Source organism: Apium graveolens, chromosome 6, assembly GCF_009905375.1.
Source record: "Apium graveolens cultivar Ventura chromosome 6, ASM990537v1, whole genome shotgun sequence".
NCBI classification, from domain to species: domain Eukaryota; kingdom Viridiplantae; phylum Streptophyta; class Magnoliopsida; order Apiales; family Apiaceae; genus Apium; species Apium graveolens.
The window spans coordinates 243,233,241-243,241,934 of record NC_133652.1 but is presented as its reverse complement, the minus strand read 5'-3'; the positions used below and the strand labels follow the sequence as shown (position 1 = coordinate 243,241,934).

The following is an 8,694-nucleotide window of genomic DNA, read 5'->3' as shown; positions in this document are numbered from 1 at the left end:
ATTGAAGATTCTGTGGCCACCATTCTTCACAACCAACAATCTCAAACAAATCTACTTATGCAGCTGGCAAAAGCACAGGGCTTGACCCCTCTCCTTGATGATAACAAAAAGGGGGAGAGTAAAAGGGAAGGGGAAGGAGAGCCATCTACAAAAATCCAAATATCTAAAGTGCTAGTTCCTGCCATCACTACTTCTCCAATCATTCAAATCAAAGGAAAGCCTGATGGAATTGATTTAATCCAGCTAGCAGCAGCTGAAATTCAAGTGAAAGAGCAAAGGAGGAGAATTGATGAAAGGATGCAACAGCTGTTTGGCTCAACACAAGATAAATCAATATCTGTGAAACATAGCACAAAGGTTGAACCAATCAATATGGAGCACAAGCCAGAAAGGAGAAATAAGGTTGGAGAGACTTCTTTCAAGAATCTAAAACCTATGGTTCTCAAGCCCAACACCAGATCCAGCAAGGACTCCACAAAGAACCCTCTAGACTTTGCTCAGATGAAAGAAGTGGACTTTCCTCTTCCAAAGCCTGATGAAGACAAAGTTTTGGGTACAAGCATCATAAAACACAAGGAGACCATGGATGAGGCAGTAAGGAGAAACATGGCTATTATCTTTAGAGAGGGAAAGAGCATATGTGTGATGCAAGGACATCCCAAATTCTCAATAGTCAAGAGGGAAGAAACCAAAAGGTTAAAGAAAGAAGCTGAAAAACTCAAAGCTGACAAAAGAGCATAAGCAAAGCTTGAACAAAAGCTGAAGTCAAGTCTAGTTGAAAATGAGAAAGGAATTGAAGTCAGAGGTGAAGACAAGATTGCAAACTTAGATGAGGTTTTTGGGAGTATATTTGGTGAAAGCATGGAGGAAAAAGAGGAATGGCAGAAGGGAAACAGAAGAAAGGCCAAGGCACATAGAAGGAGTGAAGGCAACACTGAAGAAACTAAATCTCTACCTTCCATACCTGAACCCTTTGTTGCTGATCCCACTATAAACATCCATGGTGAACCAATCATCCCAAAAGAGGAACCTATTGATTGGGACACCATCAATTTGCCTACCTTTTTAACCACTCTTCCACTTCCAAAGAAACAGAAAAGAAAATCCAAATCTACACCTCCCCTAAACTCTAAGAAATTCACTCAAAAACATAAACCTAACCCTAAGCCACCCATTTCTAAAGATGATTATGTTCACATCTGTGACATAAAAGAAATTTCAGACATTGAACTCTATCTGGATGAGCTGGAGGATGTAAGGGGAATTGCTGCTTATAGACAGCTACCAGAGAGATTGGTGTTCAGATACAAAGGAGCTGGGGAAAGAACATGGCCTCTCTACAGGATTCTGAATGAAGGCTACTCTTCCTTGATCAGAGTCTTTTCAGCCATACAAAAGGATTCTGGCTTTACCAGGACTGCCAAGACTGAAATTCTCAACAAGATTGCCAACATAAGGAAAACTTGGAGGGAGCCCAATGCTTTGCCCAGAACCTTACTCATTCAAGAAAGGGGAACTACAATTCACAAATCACCTCATTGGTTGATGGAATTCAGAGATGATAAAGGAGTCAGAAGATTTTTCAGACTTAAAGACCAACTCAAGATTGCCAGCAATGAAACTCTCAAAGAAATGCAATCTAAGTTGGATATCAGTGATGAAGATGAAGCTGAATTCTTCAGACAACTCCATCTCCAAATTGAGGAAAATGACAAAGGGCTAGGAAAGAAAACCAGGGATCAAAGAAGAAAAAGATGATTTGCTCAGGCTAGTGGAGCACCCTTGGAAACACTGTAAATCTTCAATTACCTTCTAGTACATACACTTTTGCAGCACTTTTAAATTTCTACTTAGTTTCAGTTCATATATTTGTTAAGTGTTTTGTTATCATCAAGTTAACCTTGAATTTATGTCTACAATTCTTATAGACATAAATAGGGGGAGATTGTTAGGAATATATGTGCATTAGTTTGATGATATGTTTAACAAAACACTTAAGTAGAAATCTAGTGTTTGTAGCCTCAACGGATAAGACCACTTTGGCTATCCGTTGATGGTGTAGCTTTACTTAGAAATAAGTCTAGTGTTGTAGCACATTTCAGTCTCTGAATTTGAGATATAATTCTTAAATGTTGAGGAAAATTATAAGTCATGTTGACTACTAGAGGATATGCAGATAGGAAGGCCAATTGTAAGTATTTCATGCCTTGTAATTTTGTATAAATGAAATGGTGTCAACGGATAACTTAAAGACCTTCAACGGATGAGAAACAAAGCTTCAACGGATGTCTCTAAAGCTTCAACGGATAACATCCTTCAACGGATGAGTGCATCAACGGATAGAGCTTCAACTGCTAACACATCAACGGATAAAGCCATCAACGGATGAAGGCTTCAACGGATGTTCTGTTAAATAGCAGTTGACAAGTGGTAGTTGTACCTACAAACAGAGGCACATGGGTTGACAGAGACAACTGAGATGTGGTTGCTCTGAGATCTCAGGGAGGCAGAGAAGGACAAGACTATGAAGAAACATCTCTGTATTAGGAAGATTTCACATTACTCCATCTGAATTGTTCACCCATTTGCAAAGTATCGGCATGGAATTATTTTTCAGGTCTGTCAAGAGGTGTTCAGTCTGAGAGCTCATCTCACGGTCACATAAATTGTCAAAGTAATGAAAATCCAGTGAATAGTGTACTAAATTCGTCGTAAGTTATCAAAGAGGGAAATTTAAATTTTTCCCTAAAAAATTTGGCGGGAAAATAAAATTAATTTGAAATTGCGACGATTTGAACATTTCGTCGTAAGTTAAATTTTTTTATTAAAATTTTAACTTGAAATTAAATAAAAAATAATTCATCTAAACTTACGACGAAATATTTGTGACGGAATGTATTGGAACATCCAATTTATGACGGAAATTAAAATTTGTCGTAAGTTATCAAAGAGGGAAATTTAACCTTTTTCCCAAAATTTTGGAGGTAAATTTGACTTTTCTCAAATTTTCTGCAGGTAATAATTTATGAAGAATTCTGTCGTAAACTAGCACATGATTTTTGATAATTTCAATTTTTCAAAAATATTATTTCATTATCCAACCATATTAATGTCAACATTTTTTTGTTTGCGTGACATTTCAAGAATTTTAGAAAAAATTAAATATTTTGATAAAATAATTTAATATGAAACATTGATTATAACACTAATATATATATATATATTATCATCCATACGGTTGGATCGATGAAAAATATTTTTAAAATAATCGAAACAGAAATTCAGAACTAAACACTAGTTAGTTGTACTAGTTAAACTGACGCTTGACTGTTAAAATGACAAACCAAATAAATTTATTATGATATAAAATTTTGGTTATATCAATAATATATATATATATATATATATATATATATATATATATATAGACATCCATACGGTGGGATCATTGAAAACTATTTTTAATATAATCGAAATACTAATTGAAGATTCAACACTAGTTATCTGTACTAGTCAAACTGATACTTGACTGTTAATGTGTCAAACCAAATAAAATTATTTTAATATGAAATTTTGGTTATATCACTAATATATATATATATTGAAATCCATACGGTTGGATCGTTGAAAAATATTTTTAATATAATTGAAACACCAATTCAGGATTCAACACTAGTTACTTATACTAGTCAAACTGATGCATGACTGTTAAAATGTCAAGCCAAATAAAATTATTTTGATAAGAAATTTTGATTATATCACTAATATATATCTATTGACATCTATACTGTTGGATCGTTGAAAAATATTTTGAAAATAATCTTAACACTAATTCAGGATTCAATACTAATTAGCTGTACTAGTCAAACTGATGTTTGACTGTAAAAATTTCAAACCAAATAAAATTATTTTGATATGAAATTTTGGTTATATCACTGATATATATTTCTATTGACATCCATATGGTTGGATCGTTGAAAAATATTTTTAACATAATCGAAACACTAATTCAAGATTCAACACTAGTTAGCTGTACTAGTCAAACTGATGCTTGACTGTTAAAATGTCAAACCAAATAAAATTATTTTGATATGAAATTTTGGTTCTATCACCAATATATATATCTATTGACATCCATATGGTTGGATCGTTGAAAAATATTTTTAAATAAATCGTAACACTAATTCAGGATTCAACACTAGTTAGTTGTACTAGTCAAATTGATGTTTGACTGTTAAAATGTCAAACAAAATAAAATTATTTTGATATGAAATTTTGGTTATATCACTGATATATATATGTATTGACATCCATATAGTTGGATCGTTGAAAAATATTTTTAATATAATCGAAACACTAATTCAAGATTCAACGCTAGTTAGCTGTACTAGTCAAACTAATGCTTGACTGTTAAAATGTCAAACCAAATAAAATTACTTTGATATGAAATTTTGGTTATATCACTAATATATATATCTATTGACATCCATACGGTTGGATCGGTTAAAAATATTTTTAAAATAATCGTAAAACTAATTCAAGATTCAACACTAGTTACTTGTACTAGTCAAACTGATGAGAATCGTTGTATTCAATATGAAGAATATTCTAAATCTTAATATCTTAAAAATCCAAATTTGAATCCGTTAAAAGTATAATATAAAAAAATATGTATTATTAATTTTAATAATATATAATTATTAAATTTTATTTTATTATCTTTTATAATTTTTTTTACAAAAATTATTATATAAATAATAATATTATGTTATGAAAAGTGTTTCCAGATTTTTATTTTCTTAAAACTATACTAGCTGCGCCGCAGGAGCCACACATTATTAGGGTTTTATTCCCAATCAACATATGTCTAAGTTCTGAGATAGAAAATGAAGCCAAAAACTCAATCAAATGAAGCCACACTCAGCATCAGCAATAGCTCTGGTAATGGTTTTACTAACATGGGTTTTGTGCAATATTGGGTATTTCTTAGTTATGTAATCGATTTTAGTTGTATAATCGACTATTTTGGGTATTTGGGTGAGTAGTTGATAAGTGGCATTTTATACCACTTAGAACGTCTTAAAATGGCTTAAATTGGTGTCTTGAAATCAAGTATTTTGTGTATTTGATGCATTTTTCTAGTGTTTATGCATTTCAGGGTATTAGTTGTATTTCGGAGGAGGAATCATCAAGAATAAGCCTTGGCATGTGTTCACCATTGCGAGAGGAAAAGAACGGGCAGATTACGGCGAAGAAACGGAGCAAACCTGGATTTTTTCTAGTAGGGTCCTGCGCGCCCGCGCAGCAATGCTGAGCGGCCGCGCAGCAGCCTTGCGCGCCCGCGCAGAAATGCTGAGCGGCCGCGCAGGGTCGGGGAAAAGGATAAATTATTTTAGACTTCTACTTCTGTTTGGCTTCCAACTTCTATGTAATCTGAGTTTTATGGGACTATTATATAAGTAGATTTGAGACGTTTTGACAGAGAGAATGAAGGAGATTATGTTTTAGATTGTGTTTTGCGCAAGAAGCGAAGGAGATAAGGAAGAAGACCGATTTAGCACACTGCAGCGAAGAGGAAGCATATTTTCTTGTGATTCTTGTTTCGTTGTAACGTTGGATGCTAGTTTTCTTGCTTTGACTTATTTACTCTTGTGACGTACTCTGTTTTAATATAATTAGTTTAGTTATTATTTTCTTGTGTTGTTTATTATGATTTCATATGAACCCATGATGGCGATAAGTTCTATTATGGGCTAATCATGATCATGGGGTTGCAACGGATTTATTATGGAATTCTTTAGTTAATTGTTTAATACTTTAGTGTGTGATGATTGCATGATATCTAGTATTGGTTGTGCGTATTCGTCTTATGTGCGTCGCGAACATATAAGATAGGGTGTTAATCTCTTGTGAAGCAACGGTGGATCTTGAGATTTAGAACTTGCCATGCTAGCATAGGTTCATGTACGTTGAGCATGATTAGTGGGTAATTCTAACAGTTTTATTTGCCCTATGTAATCAAAAGGAATAACTTGTGCTTAAATCGTTGTGTTGTCAATTTCTGTAGATATATAGGAACTCAACATAATTGATGACTATTCAACTTCTATCTTAATTGTGGATGTTTGGTAGAATGGTATTAGTACAATGAAAGTTGGATTTTATCAGTTTCGTGTTATTCGATTAATGTCATCACTGTCACATGCTAAAGGTAATAATAATGGTTATAGAAGGAAGTAATAATGAAGTTGTGATCTCATGATTATTTTATTATTGATAAATTGAAGTGTTAGTTAAGTGGTTAATTAAGTAGTTAATTATAGTTAATATTTAATCAACAATTTTAAGTGTTATTATCTTAATATTGAGAAGTAGTCATACATTGGTGAGTGAGTTAAATTAGACAATAAATTAGTCTGAGTCTCTGAGGGAACGAACTAGAAAGTATTCTATATTACTTGCGAACGCGTATACTTGCGTGAATATTAGTGCGTGTTTTTGCCCTAACAAGTTTTTGGCGCCACTGCCGGGGACTCGGCGTATTTGTTTAGTTTATGTACTTACCATCATTGGTCATTAGGACTCAGTGATTAGGACGTAGTAGTTAATTACTCTTTTCGGTTGTGTTTCAGGTACTTTAGCAAGCATTTATGCAAACTCGTTCTCGTGCTCGCAAGAGGACCTTAGATACAGCTGAGGAGAAAGACGAAGTTCTTGATACTCCGGAGAAGTTAGATTTTGAGGATTCGGATTCAGGAACTGAGCAGAAAGAACCAGTAAACATGGGAGATCGTATTGTTCAAGCTGATCCAGCTCTTATGGATTTTTCTCGGCCTAAAATTGATGACATTCAGTCAAGCATCCTTCATCCGGCTATTCAAGCTAACACCTTTGAAATCAAGCCGGGCACTATTCAGATGGTGCAGAATTCTGTTTCTTTTGGAGGAGCGGCAACTGAAGACCCCAACATGCACATAAGGAATTTTGTCGAGATCTGCAGCACTTTTAAGTATAATGGCGTGACTGATGAGGCTATCAAGTTGAGGCTTTTCCCATTCTCACTGAGGGATAAGGCTAAAGACTGGTTACATTCTGAACCAGCTGGGTCCATCACTACGTGGCAAGATCTTGCGCAAAAGTTTCTGGTGAAGTTTTATCCAATGGCAAAGACTGCTGCTATGAGGAGTGCTCTTACTCAGTTTGCGCAGCAACCTACAGAATCTATGTGCGAGGCTTGGGAACGCTACAAGGAAATGTTGAGAAAATGTCCACATCATGGAATGCCGGATTTGATGGTAATCACTGGTTTTTATAATGGTTTGGGGGCCCAATCTCGGCCCATGCTCGATGCAGCAGCGGGAGGAGCCTTATGGTCTAAAAGCTATACTGAGGCGTATAATCTTATAGAGACAATGACTGCAAACGAGCATCAAAACCCAACTCAGAGGATGACGTCAGGCAAGGTCGCAGGTATTCTGGAAGTTGATGCAGCCACCGCTATTGCAACCCAGCTCCAAGCGCTATCAATGAAGGTTGATTCTCTGGCTACGTATGGAGTTAATCAAATAACTATGGTTTGTGAGCTTTGTGCAGGTTCTCATGCTACGGATCAGTGTTCTCTTGTCAACGAATCTGTTCAGTATGTGAATAATTATCAGCGACAACAGCAGCCTGTGCCAGTGACCTATCATCCTAACAACAGAAATCATCCAAATTTCAGCTGGAGAAATAATCAGAATGCTATTCAGCCACCATATCAGCAAGGAGTAAGTAAACAGTTTAACCCACCTGGATTCCAGCAACCACAGCAGTATGCTACAAGGCAATCATATCCTCAACAGGGAAGTGCAGCTGCACCTACTAGTGCTGATTTTGAGGAACTTGAGCTGTTGTGCAAGAGTCAGGCGGTTTCTATCAAGACCTTGGAAAATCGAATCGGTCAATTAGCCAATGCAGTGCTCAATCGTCAACCTGGCACTCTTCCCAGTGACACAGAAGTACCAGGCAGGAAGGAAGCTAAAGAGCAAGTCAAGGCTATTACCTTAAGGTCTGGGAAAGTTGCTGACGCTAAAAAGGCAAATGAAAGAGAAGCTGAAGTTAGAGATGAAGAAGCTAAGCAAAAGGAGAAAGCGGCGGAACCAAGAAAGACTACTGTTGAACACACTCTGCCTGAGGGTAATATAGGGGAGAAACAGCTCTATCCTCCGCCACCTTTCCCTAAGAGATTGCAGCAACAAAAGTTGGATAAGCAGTTCGGTAAAATTCTGGAGGTGTTCAAGAAACTTCACATCAATATACCTTTCGCTGAGGCTCTGAAGCAAATGCCTAGTTATGCGAAGTTTATGAAGAGTATTCTTTCAAGGAAGGTGAAACTGGATGCCCTTGAGACCGTTGCTCTAACAGAAGAATGCAGCACTGTTCTGCAACAAAAGTTACCTCCAAAGCTTAAAGATCCAGGTAGCTTCACCATCCCTTGCACAATTGGTAAGTTGACTTTTGACAAGTGCCTTTGTGATTTGGGAGCAAGCATTAATCTGATGCCGTTGTCGATCTTTAAAAAGCTGGATCTGCCTGATCCAAAACCCACATACATGTCGCTACAATTGGCTGACCGTTCCATTACTTACCCAAGGGGCATAGTTGAGGATGTGCTCGTCAAGGTGGATAAGCTCTTCTTTCCTGCAGATTTTGTTA

At 36.0% G+C, this 8,694-nt stretch overlaps 1 non-coding gene across 1 annotated transcript; it reads right to left on the bottom strand.

Annotated features, from left to right (window-relative positions):
* Positions 1-7,175: 7,175 nt before the first annotated feature.
* Positions 7,176-7,282, bottom strand: LOC141669470 (small nucleolar RNA R71). Its single transcript, XR_012553754.1, has one exon. It is a non-coding gene; the product is annotated as a small nucleolar RNA R71 (small nucleolar RNA).
* Between the last annotated feature and the right edge of the window lie 1,412 nt (positions 7,283-8,694).